The sequence below is a fragment of the Aquila chrysaetos genome (genome assembly GCF_900496995.4).
Source record: "Aquila chrysaetos chrysaetos chromosome W unlocalized genomic scaffold, bAquChr1.4 W_unloc_2, whole genome shotgun sequence".
Classification (NCBI taxonomy): domain Eukaryota; kingdom Metazoa; phylum Chordata; class Aves; order Accipitriformes; family Accipitridae; genus Aquila; species Aquila chrysaetos.
Window position 1 is genome coordinate 2188758 of NW_024470322.1, and position 26800 is coordinate 2215557.

At 46.9% G+C, this 26800-nt stretch overlaps 1 protein-coding gene across 4 annotated transcripts in view; it reads left to right on the plus strand.

Annotated features, from left to right (window-relative positions):
- Nucleotides 1–26800, plus strand: part of LOC121232404 (polycomb group RING finger protein 3-like) — a 187373-nt gene that overhangs the window by 94917 nt on the left and 65656 nt on the right. The window contains exon 1 of one of the 4 annotated variants that reach the window (XM_041121534.1): nucleotides 21045–21056. The exons of the other annotated variants lie outside the window; for them this stretch is intronic. The gene's annotated coding sequence lies outside the window, so the exon portion shown is untranslated. Of the gene's footprint in view, nucleotides 1–21044; nucleotides 21057–26800 lie in introns of those variants that run through there. 4 annotated transcript variants of the gene reach the window in all.

Genomic DNA, 26800 nt, shown 5'->3' on the forward strand with positions numbered 1-26800 from the left:
GGAAGCAAACTATCCCAGGTTACCGTAACAAGATAAGATGTGCTTGGGACTTTACATACTCAGATGGGGGAGGCAAAGTATCCTGGGTTACCATAACAAAGTCTTCTCGTGCCCTACACTCCTCCCCGCACCTCCTCCATGATGAGTTATGAGGCATCTTCTGAGTCCGCATAGTGTAGCTCTTGCTGAGTTCGATGGAGTCCTAAAAACCACAACTTAATTCCACAGGTAATACCAAAATACAGTGCAACACATCCCAGAATTAAAGGAAACCACCCTGCACTAGATGTGCAGCCCAGCTTCGGAGGGATCCCAGCCATGACCACAACCACTGATCTCCCTGCGTTTGACAAATACCCTGAGCCAGCCACTGAAATTGTTTAAGTTCTTTTTCAATAATATCACTGTCTTTGCTAATGTTGAAACAGCACATACCATCAAGCTCGCTACAGCAGTGGCCATGTCAAAGTAATAGATAATCTATGGCCGTGCAGTTTTGGAGAACACCTTTGCGGCAGCATTGTTTAAATTACTCGGGATTTAGCAGCGTTAACAAAAATTACACAAGCTTCTGCAGGGGTAACCTTAGCAATGTGAAAAGCATAGGTGCTATAATCTAACTGGGAAATGACAGTACCCATATCATATAGGTTAGCAAGTTGCATGTATTTGGAAACTTTTCAATAGAGTATAATTCTGCAAAACGTTCAGTGGTGTACCGATTCCTAAAAAACATGTCTCCATCAGATCTTCCACAGCTACAGTGTGAGGTAAACAGAAGGTTGATGCACTTAAAGTCGTGTGTGCTAACAATACCCATACGTTTGTAGTGTCTTCGCTGCATGGTACCCATTGATCTGCAATGGTGCTTCCCAACAGAACAGGGAGCAAAACTCCGCTATTCATAGTGCTCACCAAGTTAACCTGCTGGTAGACACACACAACACATTTTCTCCTTTATGAGGGAGAATAGCACTAACCCTTGCCCATCCCCGAGGATAGCTACAGGGACTGCTGTGTTCCAGGCACTGACGAGTGGTACACCAGCAGATTGTGGTTCGATAAGGATAACTCGACCTGTTTTGGGTAACAAAGCAGAAACGCTTAATAAATGTTGTCCTACTGCCCAAGATATTTCATGATCACCACAACTGCAGCAATGGAAGGCTGCTAACGGTAGCTCTTCCAGTTGCCATAAAGTTGGACTCTACTGCAGGTCTGCGATCGGTGATGTCAGTGCAAGAACGGTATTTGGTGTGCTATGTAGGTTCCCACCTGTTGCCTATGGGATAGCAGTAGCGGCGGGGGCAAGATTTCCTGCTTGCCCCATGAGCAGCTGAAGTGATGTGCCATCCATCCGCAGTTGTCCCATCAGATCTTGCTGTATACAAATAGTTATGGCGTGATCAGGTGCATCTCGCAAATGCTCATAGAGTGTTGTTCTCCCAACATGACGATTATTCAGGTAGAACACTGTCTGTTGCAGCACCTCCCCCCACCCCTTCAGTGTGTGGGTAGCTGTCAGTTTTCGTATTTGGTCCTTTAAGAGGCCATTCATATGCTCTATCAGACCATTTGCTGTTGGGGTATATGGTAGGTGATATAACCATCATAACCCACATCATCGGCCCAATCTTGGACTCACTGTGCAGTAAAATGGGTTCCTTGATCACTCTGGATACTCACTGGTATGCCATAATGTGTACATAATTGGTTGAGGGCAGCAATAGTGGCAGCTGCATCTGCCCTTGTACTAGGAAAAGCTACCAATATTCCCCTATATGCGTCTACTGCAGTCAAGAGATAAAAATATGTTCTGAAAGGCGGGAGAGGACCAATGTAGTCAATTTGCCAATCTTGACATGGGGCTGATCCACATCATCATCTGTGTGATAACACAACCAGAGCAAGCTGAGTACAAATGGCACAATTAGCTCATGCAGCGTGATAGGCCATCAAAGGAATGTCTATACCTTTGCTTAAGCCATGAAGCCATGTAGCACAGGCACCGCGATGGCCTGCGGCCTTATGTAAAACAGCCACCTGTATGCTTATATGAGTACTCACCATGGTATCAGCTGCTGCGTTTAACTGAGCTTCCAGTGTATTATTCTTCATGTGTGCGTCTACATGTCGGACTGACAAGGTGTGAGAGACTGAAAGAGTTAATGTCTCAAACATTGTGGTGGGGCAAGTTCTGCTTAAAGACAAACCCTGCACAGCAAGGAACCAAGGTGAAAAGCCCATCAGCTCAGACATCAGCAACAGGAGGGGGAGGCTGTGCTGGAGGGTGCCCAGCTCCCTGGTCTGATAAGCTGTTCTGATACAAAGATCAAACAATGGCCACTTCTGCAGGGAAGGAGAAGTCACTCCACAAAGGACCCCCCAAGCCCAAAGGCTCACAAACTGCTCATTAACCTGACGAGTTCAGGTGCCTGCCCGAAGGAGGGGCAAGGATGATAAAAGGACACAAACTGAAGCCCCGGTTGTGCAAACCCACCGGAACTGGATCCCTTGGCTGACTGGACCCCTCGGCTGACTGGACCAATGCTGGACCCGGGACCGGTGAAATCTTTCTCTCTTCCTTTTTCTCTCTCTGTCTTCTTCTTTCTTTCCTTTTCCACAATCCCTACACCTCATCCGTTTCAAGACATAAACCATTGACCAAGTCTGAGACTAAGAGTGGATCCAGCCGGCCCGGGCCCTTCTCTGAGGAGGAGTCTGGAAAGCAAGGGGGTCTGCTCTGAACCTCGTGACTCGACAGGAGGGATCTCCTTATTCCCTGAATTGATGTATATGGTTACCCTGGGTTACACAGTTTACAGAAGTAGTCTTATGCCAATTCCTGTTGTGAGAAACCCTGCCACCTACTACCACGCCTCCCCAGTTCAGTTTGCTTCTGTCATGAATAAAATCTTTAACTGATCGTTTGGTGTCATTTCACCTTAATTTAGCCCGAGGGAATTTCAAATTAAACACAACTCCCTGGTCTGTCCAGCCTGAGTCGTGACTTTTTTGGCGTAGTCGGCAGGATTCTCTCCGTGTTGCTAAAGCGATCTTTGGGACCAGGTCCTTACTGTGGCCCCTCTCTGAGAGGAGTCATACACAAGGGGAAATAGTCCTCAGAGGATTTAATAATCTGATTTTGTTGCGGTCTCCCTGGGAGATCCCACTGTAGAGATCACCCTCAGAGGACTTAATCTGATTGAATTGCAGTCTCCCTGGGAGGTCCAAGTGTAGAGATAGTCCTCAGAGGACCACTAAAAGCATCTGATCCCTGTACTTGTGTGTTCATTATGGCCTCCCTGGGAGGTCAGACTGTAGACTGCACCCCTCTCCTGAAGGGATTAGAGGGCTACAATGCTCGACCCTCTCCCCTTGGTATGACTTGGGCCCGTAACAATTGGCATGATCCGCAAGCTGTAGCAGACAGAATTCTCGTTTTGGCTAAAGAACGAAGGTTGAAGCAAGAAAAAAGGAAGGCGTTGGTTTGTGGAGTTTTAGGAGCTGTTTTGGTGGCAGCACAACAGGACAAATGCATGGCCCGACAAGCAGAAGGGAAGATGATTAAATCCCTTCAAGACTTGGTGAAAGTTTTGCAGGAGCAATTGGAAAATGAGATAAGGAGTCTCTCCGACCAACTCACCACTGAGCAAGTGACTAACCAGAGACTACATACTGCTTTGACTGAGGTTCTGGGGCGGGAAAGAGTATTAAGAGAGCAATTAGATGAAACCCGCTCCCAGATCACTGTAGAAAATGTGGGTGCAGACTCTGATGGGGAAAAGGAATCAAAATCATACCCTTTTGAAGATCTAGAATGTATAAGGGAAATATTTTCTCCTAGGACAGGGGAAGCCATGATGCGGCCTTTGATTAAGACTGAGACTGTGGATGGTGGTCAAGGAGGAGCCCAACAATTTGCCACCCGCATCGTCCCCTATTCCCCCACCGATTTGGTCAAAATTCAGGAAGAATATTCCCGGGGACCCTGAGAAACAGAAACTGAGTTTGTGTGGAGAGTATCCCTTACTGGGAGTGACCGTATCCTCCTAAGTGAGGACGAGGCAAGGGGATATTGGGGTCCGGGGGTTTTCCTAACTACAGATGACAATAGAGAGCTGTGGTCCCTGACCCAAAGAGTAGCATATTGGGCAGGTGGATTGGACCCTATGGAGAGGGGAGACCCCTTTTCAATTAAAACGCCTAAGGTGGGTGTCGTGGTTTCAGCCCAGCCGGTAACAAAGGACCACGCAGCCGCTCGCTCACTCCTCCCGCCCCCCTCCGGTAGGATAGGGGGGAGACGGAGGAGAGAAAAGAAAAAAAACCCTGGAACCTCGAGGGTTGAGATAAGGGCAGTTTACTGGGACAACGCAAAAAAAAGTTACAACAACAACGACGGTACTAATGAAAGAGTACACAGAAAAGAGTGATGCACAGTGCAACTGCTCACCACCCGGGACCCGACACTCCGCCACTTCCCCCACCGAAAGTCGAGAGAGCAGGAGCGCCCTCCCCCTGGCCCACTCCCCATTTATATACTGAGCATGATGTCACATGGTATGGAATAGCTCCTTGGCTAGTTCAGGTCAGCTGCCCCGGCTATGCCCCCCCACCTCCCAGGTTCCTGTAAAAATTAACTCTATCCCAGCTGAACCCAGGACATTATCCACCCCTTATTCTATACCATTTACATCATGCCCAGATCTTACATTTTTCCAATCAACCACTACCACTTTCCTTGTCTTATATATATATATATATATATATATATATATATGTATATGGACCCCCCCCACACACACACATACAAATAGTATTCCCTTAGTCAATGGGTTATCCCTCCAATGTGTCCATCAATTTTATTTAGTCCATGACTTTGGGGCTCCATCTGTTATAACACTTCTTCAGGATAAGAGAGATGGTGTGAGGTGTTGGGTTGTTGTATGCTGTCTCTGGAACTTCTGGCTGGTACATTTGATGCAACCCACACCCTTGGTCTGCAGGTCGAAGATGTTGATCTTGAGGAAATTGCTGGGCGCCAGTTCAAGTTCTATCACTGTTGTTCTTGGCTCAGTTTCAAAGTCCATTCTTCAGTCATTTGGGTAATTCTTACAGTAATACCCTTGATATGGCATATAGCCACTATAGATACAATGACATACATTGGCAGGTTATTTAGCAGTTAAATATCATACAGCCTAGTTCACTGGCTATTCTCTCCCAAAATCAAATCTCCCTGAGGTACACATCGAACTTCCCCATCCTTCTGCATCACCCACCAGGTGTACCCAGGTCCCTGAGCAAAAACAACCCCTTGGATGGGTTTGTCTCTGCATGAGGGAGGACTAACCCAGACTGTCTTTCCTAACATACTCCTCATGTGCACTACAGGAACTTTATCCCCTTCTACAGTATGTGGAAGTCTTGGTTGGGCAGGGCCCGCCCGATTGGTGGATCCTCTAGTATTAACTAACCAGGTGGCTTTTGTTAAATGTGTATCCCAATGTTTGAAAGTTCCACCCCCCATTGCTCTCAATGTAGTTTTCAGCAGTCCATTGTATCGTTCGATTTTTCCGGAGGCTGGTGCGTGATAAGGGATGTGATATACCCACTCAATGCCATGTTCTTTGGCCCAGGTGTCTATGAGGTTGTTTCGGAAGTGAGTCCCGTTGTCTGACTCGATTCTTTCTGGGGTACCGTGTTGCCATAAGACTTTCTCTTCAAGGCCCAGGATAGTGTTCTGGGCAGTGGCGTGGGACACAGGATATGTTTCCAGCCATCCAGTGGTTGCTTCCACCATTGTAAGCACATGGCACTTGCCTTGGCGGGTTCGTGGGAGTGTGATATAGTCAATCTGCCAGGCCTCCCACTGTTTATATTTCAGTCATCGCCCTCTATATGACAGGGGTTTCAGTCGCTTGGCTTGCTTAATTGCAGCACATGTTTCACATTCATGGATAACCTGTGCGATAGTGTCCATGGTTAAGTCCACCTCTCGATCACGAGCCCATCTATATGTTGCATCTCTTCCCTGATGGGCCCACTGAGCCATAAATAGCTCACCCCTACGTTGCCAGTCCAGGTCCACCTGAGACGCTTCAGTCTTGGCGGCCTGATCTGCCTGTTGGTTGTTTTGATGTTCTTCAGTGGCCCGACTCTTGGGTACATGAGCATCTACGTGGCGTACTTTTACCACTAGCTTCTCTATCCGAACAGCAATATCTTGCCACAGTGCGGCAGCCCAGATGAGTTTACCTCTGCGCTGCCAATTGCTCTTCTTCCATTGCTGTAGCCACCCCCATAGGGCATTTGCCACCATCCATGAGTCAGTATAGAGATAGAGCACTGGCCACTTTTCTCTTTCAGCAATGTCTAACGCTAGCTGGATGGCTTTCACCTCTGCAAACTGACTCGATTCACCTTCTCCTTCAGCAGTTTCTGCGACTAGTCGTGTAGGACTCCATACAGCAGCCTTCCACCTCCGATGTTTTCCCACAATGCGACAGGACCCATCAGTGAACAGGGCATATTGCCTCTCATTTTCTGGCAGTTTATTATACAGCGGGGCCTCTTCAGCCCATGTCACCTCCTCCTCTGGCGACATTCCAAAATTTTTGCCTTCTGGCCAGTCCATGATCACTTCCACAATTCCTGGGCGACTGGGGTTTCCTATGCGAGCCCGTTGTGTGATCAGTGCGGCCCACTTACTCCACGTGGCATCAGTTGCATGATGTGTAGAGGAGACCCTCCCTTTGAACATCCAGCCCAGCACTGGCAGTAGGGGTGCTAAGAGGAGCTGTGTTTCAGTACCAACCACTTCTGAGGCAGCTCGAACTCCTTCATATGCTGCCAATATCTCTTTTTCAATTGGAGTATAGCGAGCCTCGGATCCTCGATATCCCCGACTCCAAAACCCCAGGGGTCGACCTCGGGTCTCCCCAGGTGCTTTCTGCCAGAGGCTCCTGGTAGGGCCATTCTCCCCAGCTGCAGTGTAGAGCACATTTATAACATCTCGTCCTGCCCAGACTGGCCCAAGGGCTACTGCATGAACAATCTCCCGCTTAATTTGTTCAAAAGCTTGTCGTTGCTCAGGCCCCCATTTAAAATCATTCTTCTTCCGGGTAACTTGGTAGAGAGGACTTACAATTTGACTGTAATTTGGAATATGCATTCTCCAAAAGCCCACAACACCTAAGAAAGCTTGTGTTTCCTTTTTATTAGTCAGTGGGGACATAGCTGCTATTTTGTTGATCACATCCATAGGGATCTGACGACGCCCGTCTTGCCATTTTACTCCTAAGAACTGGATCTCCTGTGCAGGTCCCTTGACCTTACTTTCTTTTATGGCGAAACCAGCCTTCAAAAGGATTTGGATTATTTTCTTCCCTTTCTCAAAGACTTCTTCAGCCGTGTTGCCCCATACGATGATGTCATCAATGTATTGCAGGTGCTCTGGAGCTTCACCTTTTTCCAGTGCAGCCTGGATCAGTCCATGGCAAATAGTGGGGCTGTGTTTCCACCCCTGGGGCAGTCGATTCCAGGTGTACTGGACACCCCTCCAAGTAAAGGCAAACTGTGGCCTGCACTCCGCTGCCAAAGGAATGGAAAAAAATGCATTAGCAATGTCAATTGTGGCATACCACTTAGCTGCCTTTGATTCCAGTTCATATTGAAGCTCTAACATATCTGGCACAGCAGCGCTCAGCGGTGGCGTGACTTCATTCAGCCCACGATAATCTACTGTTAGTCTCCATTCCCCATTAGATTTCCGCACGGGCCATATGGGACTATTAAAGGGTGAGTGAGTCTTGCTGATCACTCCTTGACTCTCCAGTTGATGAATCAACTTGTGGATGGGGATCAGGGAGTCTCAGCTGGTGCGATATTGCCGCTGGTGCACCGTCGTGGTAGCAATTGGCACCTGTTGTTCTTCAACCTTCAGCAACCCCACAACCGAAGGGTCTTGAGAGAGACCAGGCAGGGTAGACAGCTGTTCAATCTCCTCCGTCTCCAATGCAGCTATACCAAAAGCCCAACGGTACCCTTTTGGGTCCTTGAAATATCCCCTCCTGAGATAATCTATACCAAGGATGCACGGGGCCTCTGGGCCAGTTGCAATGGGGTGTTTATGCCAGTCATTCCCGGTTAGACTCATTTCAGCTTCCAATACGGTTAGCTCTTGGGATCCCCCTGTCACACCAGAGATACAGATGGGTTCTGCCCCTTTATAACTTGATGGCATTAGGGTGCATTGTGCACCAGTGTCTACTAGAGCCTTATATTCCTGTGGGTCTGATGTGCCAGGCCATCGAATCCACACTGTCCAGTAGACTCGGTTGTCCCTCTCCTCCACCTGGCTGGAGGCAGGGCCCCTCTAATCCTGCTTAGAATATTCGTTACTCACTTTTCGCACATGTGAATCAGAAGTCCCTTCAAGAGGATCAGAAATGTGATCAGCCCATCTACTGCATCTGGGGGAACTCCTCACAGGAAACTGGAGCAGCAGTTTTCCAAGAAGAATCCTCTTTCCTGGTTGCTTTTTCTCGCAACTCCCGTACCCGTGCATCCAGGACTGAGGTAGGTTTTCCATCCCACTTCCTCATGTCCTCTCCATTGTCACGCAGGTAAAACTACAGGTTAGCCCGTCGTGTGTACTTTCTCTCTCCTCTCTCTTGGGCAGAGGAATGCTTACTCCCAATAGCTGCGATGCGGGCCTGTACAGGTGGGGAGGAAGACATATCCACTTTGAATTGCTGGAACTCTCGGGACAATTCCTCTACAGCCGAGACACAGGCCCGTAGGGAGGAAGAGAGACTTCCTTCGTATTGCCGGAGTTGGACAGCCAATTCATCCACCGTTTGTCCATGGCCTTCTTTCCAGGACATTACTGCCAATGAGTTGGCATAGGTTGGTGGTGCACTTCGTAGAAACTTCCGCCACATGGGTTGTGTGCATTGGACTTCATCTGGGTCTATGGGTGACTGCGCATTTTCTGGATCATTATAAATCACCTCCAGCACGGCTAATTCCCTCAGATACTGGATACCTCTCTCCATGGTGGTCCACTTGCCTTGGTGACATGTAACTTCATCCTTGAAGGGGTATCTTTCCTTTACACCTAACAGAAGTCGCCTCCAGAGGCTGAGGACTTGTGTTTTTCTCCCAATCGCCTTGTCGATGCCCCCTTCCCTAGATAGAGATCCCAACTGCTTGGCTTCCTTACCCTCTAATTCCACACTACTAGCCCCATTATCCCAGCATCGGAGCAGCCAGGTAACAATGTGCTCACCTGGGTGGCGGCTAAAATCTTTTCGCATGTCACGCAACTCACTCAGGGATAGAGATCGGGTGATTATTTCAGGTTCTGCCTCTTCCTCCTGTTCTCGTGATGACCCTGGTTCATCTTCATCTCTCACTGAGCGAACTGATTTCTTTGTGTGTTTCTTTTTCTGTACAGGGGCGACTGATACCGGCACAGGTTGGTTCTCTGGTTTAGCTGCAGTATCCGTCACTGCGGTTGGGGTAGCCGCGCTGCCTGTTGCCGGGGTAGGGGTAGCCACGGTGCCTGTTGCCGGGGTAGGGGTAGCCACGGTGCCTGCTGTCCTGTTTTCCATCTTTTCCCCCTTTTCTCCCTGAGGGTGCTGCCTAATATCAAGCAGTGTTTGGTAGATACTGGCCAGGGCCCAGCACAGTGCAGCGAGTTGTACGTCTTTGGAATAGCCACAGCATTTTTCTTTCAAATATTCTACCACTTCATGAGGGTTCTGTAGTTGTTCGGGAGTGAACTTCCAAGCCACTGGGGGTGAGAAGTTCTCTAGATACCTGTCCATATCCTCCCACATGCCGTGCCACCCATGAATATCCAGCTTTGGGGCAGATCTCTGGGTGGTACTCTTAAAGAGCCTTTTTGTAGCCCTAAACAAGACCTGAAACATATTCAGGAGGCATAGCACTAACAGCACACTGGCTTGCGCATCCCAAGGATATTCAAAGTTCTCAAAAGCTGTTGTAATTAGTCGGAAGGAGAGAAGGGAGGCGAACGGACGGGGGGAAGTATCCCCCCCTAACTTCCCCATGGATTGGCTGTAATTACCAATAAAATCCGATAGAAGGTGCCCAAAGTATGGAAATGATATCACTGCCTCATACAGATACCAGCTTAACCTCATGACCAGTGATGTAATCATTTCACAAGTTGACATTGCCCAGTACAGCAAAATGATAATCCCAATCACTCTCCCAGAGGTGAGAAACGTAACTACAGGCAATACATAGAGCATATAAGGACTTACAAAACGCCACCATGTAAACAAATTAATCAACATTGTGACTAACATCTATTTATCTAATATAAGGAATGCGTATGACAAATTTGTTTCAACACGCTCTAGCCAGATCTGTCGTTATCTCAACCCTTCGTGCCCCACGTTGGGCGCCAAAAAGGACTGTCGTGGTTTCAGCCCAGGCGGTAACAAAGGACCAGGCAGCCGCTCGCTCGCTCCTCCCGCCCCCCTCCGGTGGGATAGGGAGGAGGCGGAGGAGAGAAAAGAAAAAAAAACCCTGGAACCTCGAGGGTTGAGATAAGGGCGGTTTACTGGGACAACACAAAAAAAAGTTACAACAACAACGGTACTAATGGAAGAGTATACAGAAAAGAGTGATGCACAGTGCAACTGCTCACCACCCGGGACCCGACGCTCCACCACTTCCTTCACCGAAAGTCGAGAGAGCAGGAGCGCCCTCCCCCTGGCCCACTCCCCATTTATATACTGGGCATGATGTCACATGGTATGGAATAGCTCCTTGGCTAGTTCAGGTCAGCTGCCCCGGCTATGCCCCCCCACCTCCCAGGTTCCTGTAAAAATTAACTCTATCCCAGCTGAACCCAGGACAGTGGGTCACATTTTGGAGACTGTACAAAAGGCTGCGTGTCTCCAGCTGATGCATGATCAATTCCTGGTTCTGCAACAGCCCTCCCCCATGCAATATGCAACAGACCCTGAAAGGTTGCATCCTCTTATAAAGGGACTGCCTGATGCCTTGAAATTGTATGCAGTGCAATTACAAGATCACTTGAGAGTACCCCGACCCTGAAGAAGGGGAGGCCCCCCGGAGATGACATGGGGAGAAGTAGCGCGGGAATTGATTAATTATGGGAGACAGATTGGATTCAACACTCGGGGAGAGACAAAATCCAAAGCAGACCTTAGGAGAGTGGAAGGGAATGGAGAAACAAAAACCAGGTCTACACAGAATTCTCGATCCCCTCCTTCAGGCAGACCGACACGGCCTCCCGATAATAATAGATACACACTGTGGACAGAGGGTATCTCAAAGGGAATCCCCAGGGAGGTGATGGATGGGTTGCCCACTCCCAACCTGGATGTCTGGTGAAAGGCTGGGACAAAATAAAAGGGGCCCTATTTCCCTCAAATTTTAAAGACCTTTCTCACCCATCCCGGGAAACCAGGGACATGGCCCCACAATTCTGGATGGCCTGCACAGATCCCCAATGCCATAGCGAAGGTGAACAGTCGCTGGGGAGTAAATGGATGTCCCAAACTCACTGCATTTTGCCCCCAACCCCCCTCCCTACTCCTGGGGGAAAGGGAAACAAAAGACCCAGTAAAACCCTTATACTACCCAGGACAACCCGTTCTGTTGGACCTCCCAACAGTGGGAGAGGTGCCTTTAACCCTTAAAACTCCACTGAACACCTATTCATGGGTAGCTGCTGATGCACATGGAAAAGACCACTGAATCCACACATGATGGATAATACCCTCGTTTTAATCTATGTATGTTTTATATTTGCATTTTGTAGAACCAAAGAGAAGTGGAGAAAGATGGCAAGGGACCTGTGTTAGTCCTAACTATATTAATTGTTATTTGTGTTATCAGTTTATTGTTATTTGTAATTTTTGCCTGTTATTATAGGGAAAGATGCTTTGGGGAGCCTTTTCCCTCATCCTGATCCTTTCCACTGGAGGACAGGGAAAAGATTCTCCAGATTTAGCTTGGAATTTGATTCAAGGTTTCACACACCTCTGGAATGACACCAATCGAGGTGTTTGTACAAAGGAATTCAATTCGGCCTCATTAATCTAAATATCACCAATCTTGTGAAAACCAAATTGTTCCTGGAACAACGCTTCCGGGGGACGTTTCATGGCTACTATTCAAAGATTTATCTTCTTCCCTGAGGAGGAAACCTTTATATCTTGTGATGTTGTTGTTAAAAGAACATGGGGTATATGGGATGTTAAATCTCACTGACGGAGAATGCTGTCTCACCATACACAACGCAACTACCTCCTCAGAAGAAGCGCAAAAGAAGATGAGAGAAGTTACAGACAAGACTGGAGAACTTTTCCAAGAGATGCAACCTAGAGACTGGCTTAACAGAGGATCGTTGCTGACCTCTCTCCTAACAGCCTTGGGACTCACGGGGTGGGGGAAATGGCTTGTTAGCATTGGACTCATGTAATTATGTGGATTTTTTGTTTTTAATGGTTGGCTTTGCAATTGTTATACTGTTACACTGTTCAAAGTTTATACTGTTTTGTACTCTTTGAAGTTTTGTACATGTTCTCTCTCTCTCTCTCCCTCTCCTTTTCTTGCTTTCTCCTTTCTTTATATCTAAATCACCAACCTGGGAGAAGACTATGGAGAATCCACAAAGATAATATAGGCAATGTTTGAGCCACGGGGTGGTGTGAGAGACTGAAAGAGTTAATGTCTCAAACATTGTGGTGGGGCAAGTTCTGCTTAAAGACAAACCCTGCACAGCAAGGAACCAAGGTGAAAAGCCCATCAGCTCAGACATCAGCAACAGGAGGGGGAGGCTGTGCTGGAGGGTGCCCAGCTCCCTGGTCTGATAAGCTCTTCTGATACAAAGATCAAACAATGGCCACTTCTGCAGGGAAGGAGAAGTCACTCCACAAAGGACCCCCCAAGCCCAAAGGCTCACAAACTGCTCATTAACCTGACGAGTTCAGGTGCCTGCCCGAAGGAGGGGCAAGGATGATAAAAGGACACAAACTGAAGCCCCGGTTGTGCAAACCCACCGGAACTGGATCCCTTGGCTGACTGGACCAACGCTGGACCCAGGACCGGTGAAATCTTTCTCTCTTCCTTTTTCTCTCTCTGTCTTCTTCTCTCTTTCCTTTTCCACAATCCCTACACCTCATCCATTTCAAGACATAAACCGTTGACCAAGCCTGAGACTAACAGTGGATCCAGCCACCCCTAGGTCCTTCTCTGAGGAGGAGTCTGGAAAGCAAGGGGGTCTGCTCTGAACCTCGTGACTCAACGGGAGGGATCTCCTTATTCCCTGAATTGATGTATATGGTTACCCTGGGTTACACAGTTTACAGAAGTAGTCTTATGCCAATTCCTGTTGTGAGAAACCCTGCTGCGGGAGCATAATAATGGACTCAACGACAGATCAAGATGATCATAGTTGAAGACCCTTTACTAGAGCATCAGACATCATTTTATACATTGGTTACATCTGTACATGCGTTTAGCTATTTTACTATTGGTTACACACATTATTCACGCACTGTCCACGTGCCTAGTTACACTTAATGATTGGTTATATCAACACTGTACACGCCCATAAACATAAGACATAATTGGTTATACTAACTAAAACATGTGAAACTTGTCTCAGTCTAATTGGTCAAGATAAACTGCCGAATTGAGGTTCTTTGTGCCAAGTTCCCTTTATCGTGGAATGCGCACCTGTGTTCTTCTAATTGGTATCTTTCTTTTTTTGTCCTCTTGTTTATTCTGTTCAAGGCCTTCTAAAGGCGTCTGGAATGCTCTTGGGACCTTTAGCTAAATATGTGTCCACACCCTGCCACCTACTACCACGCCTCCCCAGTTCAGTTTGCTTCTGTCATGAATAAAATCTTTAACTGATTGTTTGGTGTCATTTCACCTTAATTTAGCCCGAGGGAATTTCGAATTATACAGGACTCTCTGGTCTGTCCAGTCTGGGTCGTGACACAAGGGAAAGCATCTGGCAAGCTCAAGTACCTGCTGGGAAAATAATGGAAGATTGTAAACACACTCAAGTGACTCGAAGCCAAAGTGTAGAAAAACACATATATCATGCTAATTGTTGTTTAGCCTTGTGTGTTGGACAAGTAGAACATCTGTGTTTAGATAACACAGGCCTGTGATAGACTTAGAGGCACGCTATTGAACATGCTTGAGATTCCTGCCCTGCTGTGGGAAAGATCAAAGCACAGTGGTAAACTATGTCTGGGTGAATCCTTGATAAACAGGCAAAAACATCAGGTTCGGTGATCCTCTAGCAAGGACTGAGCTCTGCAGTGCCTGCGTTCCCGCTTGTGTGCCTCTGCCCAGGTGCTGCTTTGGGGAGCCCCTGGTTGGCGAGGTAATGAAAATAAATTTACTCTTTGCATTTAATCTGTGGTTTTGTGGTTGTTCCTGTGTCCTGCCTGTGCTGACTCACACAGCACCCCACAAAGGATGACCTGCTATTTGCCAGTTAGCTGCTTCCCAGGATGTTATCGAAGTTTGTAGACCTTTATAGGTGTCACGACCCGGACTGGACAGACTAGGGAGTCATGTTGTATTTGGAATTCCCTCAGGCTAAATTAAGGTGAAACGACACCAAGTGATCAGTTAAACATTTTATTCCTGACAGAAGCAAACTGAAGTTGGGAGGTATAACAGTAGGTGGCATGGTTTCTCCCAACAGTTATTGGCATGAGACTACCTCAGTAAACTGTGTAACCCATGGTAACCATATACATCAATTCAGGGAATAAGGAGAGCCCTCCCCTTGAGTCACGAGGTTCAGAGCAGACCCCCTTGCTTTCTAGACTCCTCCTCAGAGAAGGGCCCAGGGGCGGCTGGATCTACTCTTAGTCCCAGACTTGGTCAACGGTTTTATGTCTTAAAGGGATGAGGTGTAGGGGTTATGGAAAAGGAAAGAGAGAAGAAGACAGAGAGAGAAAAAGGAAGAGAGAAAGATTTCACTGGTCCTGGGTCCAGCATTGGTTCAGTCAGCTGAGGGGTCCATTTCCAGTGGGCAGGCACCTGGGGCTTCAGTTTGTGTCCTTTTATCATCCTTGCCCCTCCTTCGGGCACTCATTAGGCTAATTAGGTGTAACCTTCGGGCCTTTGGGCTTGGGGGTCATTTGGGGAGTAACTTCTTCCCTGCAGAAGTGGCCATTGTTTGATCTTTGTATCAGAACAGCTTATCAGAACAGGGAGCTGGGCACCCTCTGGCATGCCCTCCCTTCCTGTTGCTGATGTCTGTGCTGATGGGTGCTCAGTGGCTGCTTTTCACCTGTGGTTCCTTGCTGTGCAGGGTTCATTGTTATGCAGAGTTTGTCTTTAAGCAGAACTTGCCCCACCACAATGTTTGAGACATTAACTCTTTCAGTGTCTCACAATAGGCCACCCAGCTATCAGTATATAAGAAAACTTCTCCAGTGGCCTCTTCTATTCCAAGAGTTGCTGCATGCAATTCAGCCCATTGACTAGAATTCTCCCCCCCATGCATATGCAACTTTGTCCTTATATGTGGCATACACTATTGTGCGCCACTGAGGAGGTCCTGTAGGGGTGTAGCTTTCTGACTCCTCAGTAAACCAAACTGCATTTTGGTGTTCTGTTGGAACATTGTCAACTGGTGGTGCTTCCGCCACGGGGGATGGGGCAGCAGGTGGCCCAATTGCAGGCAGATTGTCTTATAGAGATGGCTCATGTTGAAAGGTGATAGCCTCTAACAAAAGCGTGTGTGGGGTTGAAATGGTTGGCCTGCCCATATGCAGGTGTTGTTGCAGATAGTGTTTCCATTTAAAATGGGTGGCAGCCTGTGCCACCCCTGTATGAACTCTATCTGATTCATCTGTAACCCAGCCGGCCAAGGGAATGGGCATTCAAACAGTCACAGGCGAGGGCCCCGTAATACGGTCAGTGTCTTGCAGTTCCCAAACTACTGCTAGAATCTGTTTTTCCAGGGGCGTATAACTGCCTTCTGCTCCTCACAATGTCCGCGACCAGAACCAAATAGGCTCTTTGCATTGCAGTGCCACCTGTTGCCACAGGCCCCAAGATGCAACATCTCTAACAGTAGTAACCTCTAATCAAAAGGTCGCTCTTTCTCAGGTGAAACCAAACATGCATGCTCCACCACAGCTTCCTTACATAGATCAAAAGCTTGTTGGTGACGAGGGCGCCACTGCCATGGTGCTGCTTTTCATACCAGTTCCTGCAAGGGTCTCATTAAGAATGCCAGGTGTGGGATAAAGGCCCACCAGAATCCTAGCAAACCTAAAAAACTCTGTAACTGTGCCTTAGCTGCTGATGTGGGAAATGCTTGTATGATATGTTGCACTTTTGGAGGAATTCACCTTTTGGCACCTACCCAGAGCACACCACTTCCTGTGGGCCCTTGGATTTTCTTTGGCTTCACCACCCATCCTTGCTCCTGTAGCGCTGCCAATGTAATATCCAGCACTTCTTGAACTACCTTTTCATCTGGTCCTGACACCATTATGTCGTTGATATAATGGTAGCATTAGACTCCATGAAGAAGGGCAATTCACTCTAAATCTGCCTGCACTAACAAATGGAAAATGGTTGGAGAATGCTTGTACCCCTGTGTCAACATGGTAAATTTATATTGCCATGCCTGCCAAGTAAAAGCAAATTGATTCTGACTGTCAGGGTGAATATCAATAGAAAAGAATGTGTTTGCCAGATCGATTACAGCCTGCCATGGCTGAGCAGCAGTGGTTATGTGCTCTACCAATGTTACTATATCTGGCACTATTGCTGTGAGTTCTGGGGTTACCCGGTTCAGAGCATGGTAATCGACTGTCATACGCCATGTTCCGTCTGTCTTCTTCACTGGCCAGATGGGACTATTAAATGGGCTCAATGCTGTTTGCGCAATGCCAGCTTGCTGTAAAGCAGCGATACTCTTTTGAATTTCTTCTTCACTCCCCGGAATGCGGTATTGATGCAATGACACGGGTTGAATCGGGGTCGGCAAGTTCACCGGGTCCCACTTTGGATGACCCCGCAAAATCATCTCTGCAACTCGAAACACCCAAATATATCAGGGGTGCCCGAATGCGAAAAGTCTGTACTGTGTATCGACCTGACAGCCACACAGCACATCCATTCCCAATATATATTCACCAATTAGAGCCGCAAGCACTGTAGCTTTAAATAGGGGTGCTTTACCTAATGTCAATTTTACTGTTACAACTTGAGCCGCAGTCTCCATCCCTCCCAATCCTTGTACCAGGACTGTCCATCCCTGCAAGTCCTGAAAAGGTGAATGCAAAATAGTTACTTCCGTCCTTGTGTCCAACAAGGCCAGTACATGCTGTGTTCCTCCCCGTGGCCACTGAACTGTAATCAGAAGAAAGGGGTGTTGGTCCCCCTCGCTCATTGTCACCGCTCCCACTGTGGAGGGCCTGCCTATAAGTCAATCCCATGCTGGCAGCAGGGACCATTCGACCGGGGCACTGGGCACTGCAGGAGTGGGTGACATTGCGGCATTTCTCGCAGCCCCCCTTGCCCTTTATGATCGGTGGTGTGCTACACTGCCCTGCTGACAATTGTAACCAACGTTTATATAACTCAGGAGTTGGTAATCCATTAATTTCTTCCTGGGGCACCCCTGCCCATATAAGTTCAGCCCATATTGTATTCTGCATCACTTTTCCCTTCTCCTGTCCAGCCTGGCCAGGTTCCCCTATTGTTCTCTTCCCTTTTGCTGCTCACACTGCTCTTGTACTCAATACAGAATCCAACTGCATCAGTGCCCCCACCAGTTCTCCCACCCGTTCATTGGTGGCCATTACAATTGCCATTAATGGCACTTCTAATTTTGTGGGGGCCAACCTAAGGAATATTGTCTTAATCAGTTTTGTGACTTGGACATCATCAGGAGCCTTGGCACATCCCAACACTACCATGTGAGCCATCCTCAACTGCCATAGAGCATTTACACCCTTGGGGATTGTTTGCCATGGTTGAACAGTGGCTGCTAGCTCTCCAGTAGACAGATATACTGTATCAGCCACAGCCAGCAACCATCGATACAAAGAAGGAGCCTCAATGTCTTGACCACTGTTGTCCTGTATTCCCTGAATCTCCTGCAATGCATGCCGTATCTGCAAACTCCCATTTGCCATAGCTCATTGCGAAGGAGGAGCACAGTATTCCCTGCATTATCCCACACCCATATGAGCCATTCCAATAGTCCCTCCCCAGGAGTCTGTTTGAAAGTGTTAACAAGGTCTTGTAATTCTGCTGTTTTAAATGTCCGCCACACTTCGGGCTGTATCCTTCTGCCTTCCATGCACATTTCACAGATGGGCCACATCTGGCGATTGTTAGTACCTCGCATAGAATTACCTTCAGACCACCCTTCCGACGAGGAGGAACTCCAAATATTTTCATCCCAGGACTCTGGATCCCAAGCGGCTGTCGCTATACAGCCTGTACCTGTGACACAGAGACTGGCCCTTTTCTGACCTTCGCTCGCTTTCTGTTTGCTACTCTGGCTGCTAACACAAGCATGTGTTAACTGCTGTGTCCATTCCGACTATACTTCATGTGTCCACCGAATCCTGACATTCTTGCTCCTTAACTGAGAGCATCCTACGTAGATGTAAGATCTCATCCAGGGCGCAGAGCGCAATGAGGAACAACCACGATGCTTCACCCACCGCTTTCCTCTCCACCCCTGGCCGGTGGCCCAGGCGCAGCTGAGTTAACATCGCCTCAACTTGCTGTGGTGTTACTTAAGCTGCTTTTTGCAACTCCAGCCAGTCTGCCAGAGCTGACCAGCCTGCCACCATTCATGCAACTGAACCCCATTGCTCTGTCAGGTGCCATCCTGGTATGCACCGCAGGGATAGCTCAAGCTTCCCTGCCTCTCCCGCTTTTAACCAAAGTGACATCATACCTGATGGATCCTGCCAACTGCGCCAAGTGTTATGAGCGAAAAGCAGATACGGATCCCTCAGGGACAAGGCACAACACTCAGCAAGTGAAAGCTTTATCTTTAATGAAAGCGTAGTGTTACCATGGTGGGAGCCCCGGCACATTGACACTAATCAAATGGGGACCTGACGCAGTGGAACCCTGCTCAGGACTGAAGCTCAAGGGAAAGCACCACAGGGGGGAATAATAAAACTTGCACTGATTAACATATGATACATATGCAATGTCCTGTTTTGCTCATTAGCAAACTCGCTGATGTAATGCAGGTGCTCTTGTCCAAATTCCGAGATTCACAGCTGGCCTTCACGTTGGCACCCGTGCAAGGATATGTGCAGATGAGGGGGGAAGCAAACTATCCCAGGTTACTATGACAATAAGATGTACTTGGGCCTCTACATACTTGAATGGGGAAGGCAAACTATCCTGGGTTACTGTAACAAAGTCTTCTTGCACCCTACAATCTCTATACTCATCCTGAGTACCCTGGCCCTGCTTCTGCCTCTTGTACACTTCCTTTTTATGTCTGAGTTCAGTCAGGAGCTCCTTGCTCATCCATGCAGGCCCCCTACCACCTTTCCTTGCTTTTCTACGTGTTGGAATGGACCTTTCTTGAGTTTGGAGAATATGATCCTTGAATATAAACCAGCTCTCTTGGACCAATCTTCTCTCCAGGGCCATATCCCATGGGATTCTTCCAAGCAGATCTCTGAAGTGCTTGAAGTTTGGTTTTATTCCACTCTTTGTGATAGATGTGAATGCTGGGTTAATTTAGGCCTTTGAGACTGTTAGCTAGGCACTAAAGACAGATGCTGAAACTTTTTAAAGACTATTAAAACTGTCTGAACATAAATCTGTCTTGATGCTTTTATAGAAACCCATCAGTAGAAGAAGGATTAACTATTTTGTTTACTTGACTCATAATCACAAAACTAATAATATTTCACATGGAATTTATAAACTATTTAGACAAATGTAAAATCTTAGACTTCAATAAATGTTGAATTCACTATTGGTAACATAGTGTTTTGGGTTTGTGTGGCAGGGTTTTTGGTAGAGGGGGAGGGGCTGCAGGGGTGGCTCCTGTGAGAAGCTGCTAGAAGCTTCCCCGGCTCAAAGTTGGAGCCTCTTGGCCAAGGCCGTCCCAATCAGCGATGGTGGTAGTGCCTCTGGGATAACATATTTAAGAAGGGGAACCTACAGTGGGAGAGGAGATTGGAATGTGAGAGAAACACCTATGCAGATACCAAGGTCAGCGAAGAAGGAGGGGGAGGAGGTGCGCCGGAGGAGGTGATGTCCCTGCAGCTCATGATGAGACAGCAGGCTGTCCCCCTGCAGCCCATGGAGGTGAACAGTGGAGCAGATGCCCACCTGCAGCCCGTGGAGGACCCCATGCCGGAGCAGTTGGATGCCCTCGAAGATGGCCATGACTCCATGGGAAAGCCCGCGCTGGAGCAGCCTCTGCCTGAAGATCGGCCCGTGGAAAGGACCCATGCCAGAGAAGTTTGTGAAGGACTGCAGCCTGTGGGAAGGACTCACGTTGGAGAAGTTTGTGAAGGACTGTCTCCCGTGGGAGGGACCCCACGGTGGAGCAGGGGATGAGTGTGAGGAGTCCTCCCCCTGAGGAGGAAGGAGCGGCAGAGACAATGTGTGGCGAGCTGACCCCAACCCCCATTCCCTGCCCCCCTGTGCCACTGGGGGGAGGAGGTAGAGAGAACCAGGAGTGGAGTTGAGCCGGGAAGGAGGGAGAGGTGGGGGGAAGGTGTTCTAAGGTTTGGTTTTACTTCCTAATATCCTTGTTTTGTTTTGACTTGTAGTAAATTAAATTGATTTTGTTTCTTCCCCAAGTTGAGCCTGTCTTTTGCCCATGAACATAAGTGGTGAGTGATCCCTCCCAGTCCTTATCTCGACCCACGAGCTTTTCTTTATATTTTCTCCTCCTCATCCCACCAGGGCCAGGGGCAGAGGAGTGAGCGAGCAGCTTCGTGGTGCTTTGTTACCGGCTGGGCTTAAACCACGACATAATACATAAGTGTATTCATAATTGTGTAAGTGAAATTAAGATTGCTTAACACTAAAGTTTTGGGGGTTATTTTTGGTATGCCTTTAGAATCATAGAATCATTTAGGTTGGAAAAGACCTTCAAGATCATCGAGTCCAACCATCAACCATGCTCACTAAACCATGTTCTGAAGTGCCTTGTCTACATGCTTTTTGAATACCTCCAGGAATGGCGACTCAACCACTTCCCTGGGCAGCCTGTTCCAATGCCTGACAACCCTTTCAGTAAAGAAATTTTTCCTATTAACCAACCTAAACCTCCCTTGCCGCAACTTGAGGCCATTTCCTCTCATCCTATCTCCAGCCACCTGACAGAAGAGACCAGCACCCACCTCACTACAACCTCCTTTCAGGTAGTTGTAGAGAGCTATAAGGTCTCCCTTCAGCCTCCTTTTCTCCAGACTAAACAGCCCCAGCTCCCTCAGCCGCTCCTCATAAGACTTGTGCTCCAGGCCCCTCACCAACTTGGTTGCCCTTCTCTGGACATGCTCCAGCACCTCAATGTTTTTCTTATAGTGAGGGGCCCAAAACTGAGTACAGGGGAACAATCACTTCCCTGCTCCTGCTGGCCACACTATTTCTGATGCAGGCCAGGATGCCATTGGCCTTCTTGGCCACCTGGGCACACTGCTCGCTCATATTCAGCTGGCTGTCAACCAGCACCCCCAGGTCTTTTTCTGCTGGGCAGCTTTCCAGCCACTCTTCCCCAAGCCTATAGCACTGCATGGGGATGCTGTGACCCAAGTGCAGGACCCGGCACTTACCCTTGTTGAACCTCATACAACTGGCCTCGGCCCATTGATCCAGCCTGTCCAGATCCCTCTGTAGAGCCTTCCTACCCTCAAGCAGATCAACCCTCCCTCCCAACTTGGTGTCTTCTGCAAACTTACTGAGGGTGCACTCAATCCCCTCATTCAGATCATTGATAAAGATATTAAACAGAACTGGCCCCAAAACTGATCCCTGGGGAACACCACTTGTGACCGGCCACCAACTGGATTTAACTCCATTCACCACAACCCCCTGGGCTCGTCCATCCAGCCAGTTTTTCACCCAGTGAAGAGTACACCTGTCTAAGCCATGAGCTGCCAGCTTCTCAAGGAGTATGCCATGAGAGACAGTGTCAAAGGCCTTGCTGAAGTCGAGGTAGATAGATAACATCCACAGCCTTTCCCTCATCCACTAGGTGGGTCACCTGGTCATAGAAGGAGATCAGGTTGGTCAAGCAGGACCTGCCTTTCATGAACCCATGCTGGCTGGGCCTGATCCCCTGCTTGTCCTGCACATGCCATGTGAGCACATTCAAGATGAACCGTTCCATAATCTTCCCCGGTACCGAGGTCAAGCTGACAGGCCTGTAGTTCCCCGGATCCTCCCTCTGACCCTTCTTGTAAATGGGCATCACATTGGCAAGCCTCCAGTCGTCTGGGATCTCCCCCGTTGACCAGGATTGCTGATAAATGATGGAGAGTGGCTTGGCAAGCTCCTCCACCAGCTCCCTCAGTACTCTCAGATGGATCCCTTCTGGTCCCATAGATTTGTGAGTGTTCAGACGGTGTAGTAGGTCACTAACTATTTCCTTCTGGATTATGGGGGTATATTCTGCTCTTCGTCCTTGCCTTCCAGCTCAGGGGGCAGAGTACCCTGAGGATAACTGGTCTCACTATTAAAGACTGAGGCAAAGAAGGCATTAAGTACCTCAGCCTTTTCCTCATCTCTGGTAGCAATGTTCCCCTCTGTATCCATTAAAGGATGTGTCAAAATATTTCCAGCAGTAATAGCAAGTAATTCTTGTATTTGCTCTGTTTGCTTCTAACCTTTTAATTAGACATAATTCAAAAGCTTTTCCCCTACAACATTTTACTTCTGAGTGTGTGTATGGTTACAGGAAAAATACATTTGTGGTGATTTTATAAAATCTGGTTTATTTTATATGATGTAATTGACTTGAACATTTGTTGGGTGGTAGGGCATAGAGTGCTGGTACTTTCTCACCAGAACAGACCTGTGGTTCAACTAACCCAGTACCCTGTCTGAGGTGATAGATGTTAACAGATGCCATACAGGAATGTGCAAGAAATCCTGTGTTAAACATCTTCTCACATGGGGAGTTTCTTCCTAAGTATTGTAACTTTGTATCTTGAATCATCAGTGTTTAACTTTCTTAAATATATTAGTGTGGTGTGTTGACCCTGGTCAACACCCACCCAACCTCTTGCTCAGTCCCCTCTCCCACAGGACAGGGAGAAAATAGAGGGATCAAGATAATAACAGTCTAATAAGGAAAGCCAAAGCTGTGGAATTAATTTGCTACTTCCCATCAGCAGGCAGATATCTAGCCAGTCCCTGGGAAGCAGGGCCTCAGCACACATAAAGGTTGCTTGGGAAAACAAATGCCATAACCACGAATGTCCCCAATTCCTCCTCCTTTCCCTGAACATTTATTGCTGAGTATGATGTCATATGGTATGGAATATCCCTTTGGTCAGTTGGGGTCAGCTGTCTTGGCTATGTCCCCTCCCAACCTCTTGCCCAACCCCAGACTACTCCCTGTGTATGTGTGTGTGAGGGGAGGAAGAGAGAAAGTCTTGACGCTGTGCAAGCACCATTTAGCAATACCCAAAACACTGGTGTGTTATCAACACTGTTTTAGCTACAAATACAAAGCACAGCACCATGCAGGCTGCTATGAAGAAATTTAACTCCCATCTCAGTAAAATTAGTTAGAATTAAAAATTAGTTAATGGGAGATGATCTAATTCAGTTTGTAATATGCACTTTCCTCTTATGTGATACAGAACAGATCTGAGAAATCCCTAAATAAAATTTTCTTAAGGATTTATTAATTGTTTGCTCTTCTTAATTTTAATTTCTCATTTAAGGTGGTAATTTGAGTCCTCTCATTTCTTCTTTATGTATCTCAGGAGTTGTACTGGGTTTACGTGGCAAGGTTTTGGTAGCAGGGGGCTACAGGGGTGGCCTCTGTGAGAAGAGATCAGGAACTGCCCCTATGTCAGACAGAGACAGTTTCAGATGGCTCCAAGGCAGACCCGCCACTGGCCAAAGCTGAGCCAGTCAGTGAAGCTGGTGGCGCCTCTGTGATAACATATTTAAGAAAGGGTAAAAAACACTGCACAGCAGCTTTGAGAGAGAGGAGTGTGAGAAACAACTCTGCAGACACCAAGGTCAGTGAAGAAGGAGGGGGAGGAGATGCTCCAGGCACCAAAGCAGAGATTCCCCTGCAGCCTGTGGTGAAGACCATGGTGAAGCAGGTTGTTCCCCTGTAGCCCATGGAGGACTCCACGCTGGAGCAGGCTCCTGGCAGGAACTGTGCCCTGTGGGGGACCCACGCTGGACCAGAGGAAGAGCTTGAGTAGGAAGGAGCAGCAGAGATGAAGCGTTATGAACCGACCACAGCCACCTTTCTCCATCCCCCTGTGCTGCTCAGGACAGATGGGAGGAGGTAGACCTGGGAAAAAGGGGGGATGGGAGAAAGGTGGTTTTAGTTTTGTTCTTATTTCTCACTATCCTACTCTGTTATTAATTGGCAATAAATTAAATTAATTTCCCCAAGTCGAGTCTGTTTTGCCCATGATGATAATTGCTGAGTGATCTCCCTGTCCTTATCTTGACCCATGAGCTTTTTCATCGTATTTTCTCCCCCTGTCCTGTTGAGGAGGTGGAGTAAGATAGCAGCTCCGTGGGCACCTGACGGCTAGCCAAGGTTAACCCACCACAGTAGTTTGTGGGTTTTTAAATAATTATTTTCTCTTTTCCCCTCTAAACAAAACATCTCAACTCAAATGGGAATTGCCTCATGGTTGGCTCAGAATTTCCTATTTCAGATGTTACTTTAAAGAGAAAGGATAATGATAATTTAAGAGTGTTTTATATGATAAATCAATGTTCACTTTGCAGATTAAAAAAAGCATGTTGGGAAGCACATCAGTTTGTCTCCAAGGTCTAGGTCAGTCAGTATCTCTAGTCTAATCAAACTGACATCTTCATAATGTACTATTTTGCTGCTAGCTTCTTCTTGTCTTTCTAAATAATTACAAGTATATCTGGCATTCCTTCTTCTAATATAGCATTTTAAGGCATTTCACTATTATGGCTTAGCTGTCTTTAAAAATGCTGATGTATCCCAATTCTTTGACCCTTCTGTGAGCAAAGGACAATGTGTAGCTTGAGTTGTGTATGGCTCAAGCCCACAAGATGCAGGCTAAACTGAAATCTGATGCTGAGAACTTATGAACCTTCAAAATTTCATTGCCTGCCAGAGATTCATTTTGTGCTGGAACTTGTATGTCAGGACCTCTGCATGTGTAGTGAATCTGTTCTCTTGTTTTAACAGCTGCATGTTGGCAGTATGGGTCAGGCCTTCTGGAGAAACCTCTTATTGTGCCTTGCATCTTGTTTTGAAGTTGAAGTGACTAATACCCTGGAAAAAGTTGCCTCTGTACCTCTACTTCCTGCTAATAGATTCCAGTGTGTTCTTTAAACAACTACTGAGGTTTCTGGTGTGCTTCTTGCAAGTTCTATAAAACTGTCACCAGGTTTATTTGCTGCTTAGGTATAATCAGGGAAGTCTACTAGATGTATATTTTTCCTTTACCAAAAAATATCTGATTTTTATTTCCCATTCATTAAATGGATGTTTGTCTAGATGTGTGTATTATCTTTGCTATCCTCTGTTTCTCTGATAAAAAATGGCTTTAATTAGGCTACCTATTTTGTAGCATTTTTTTTTCTTTATTCTATAGTTATTTCACATCTTATTTTGTCTTACCTGAGCTCTTACTGGTTGGTGCCTCGTTTGGCATTGCTTGACTACATTATAGTGGGGGAAAAAAATATCCAATGTTCTCCAGAGGAGAAATTATTTCTTTATTTCAGTTTTTACCATAATACCTTTAGCTTCTCATCCTGGTTAATGCTTGGATTCACTCCTTGGTAATCTATGTACACCCACAGTTTTGGCTGAATTCCTACCTAGTCAAATAACTAGAGTTATATTTAATTTTTGTGCCTGGGTGTTTGCCATTTTAGGTGTACTTTTAGCCTTCCTATTTTTACCTGTTAAAAATTATGCTTTCCATTGCCTTCAGAAGGGTTCACTTCCTATTTGGCTAGTGGTTCAAACAACAGTTTAAGCCATCTCCTAAATATTTCTGAAGAATGGCCATAAATAGCTGTTCTCCTGTGCTATAGAAATGTGTGTAGTTCATACAGTTTTTTAAATTGGAGATGTCATTTGCTGTATTGAAACTGCTAAATATGTGGCTGCTCTTCAGTTGCATGGAAATTTAGCTATAAAATAAGGTTTAGAAAAGAAGTAATCGAGTTCCCTGGTATAGGTTCTGATCTATCTGATATACTGTGCAAACAAATCATGTTTTCATTCTTTGACAGCTAGTTACTAAGTTAATGAAATCTCAAACACCATAAAGCAAATTTGGTGTTTGTATCTTTTACTACTTATCCCTAAGACCTAAAAGTCTTCAGTTACTCTTATATATCACACAGTGTAGATTTTACAGTGCTTGAGAGAAAATGCACTTCAGTAGTTTATAATGGAATGTAATTACCTTTTTCAATGATGATATCTTTCACATTAGTTTGAAAGTTTAGCTTCTGATAGTTCTTTATGCTTAGTTTACCACTTAGTCTATTTGCCTTAATCCTTTTCTATGTTTAACAAACGTAGGGTTCAGGCTACCATCTTGTCACA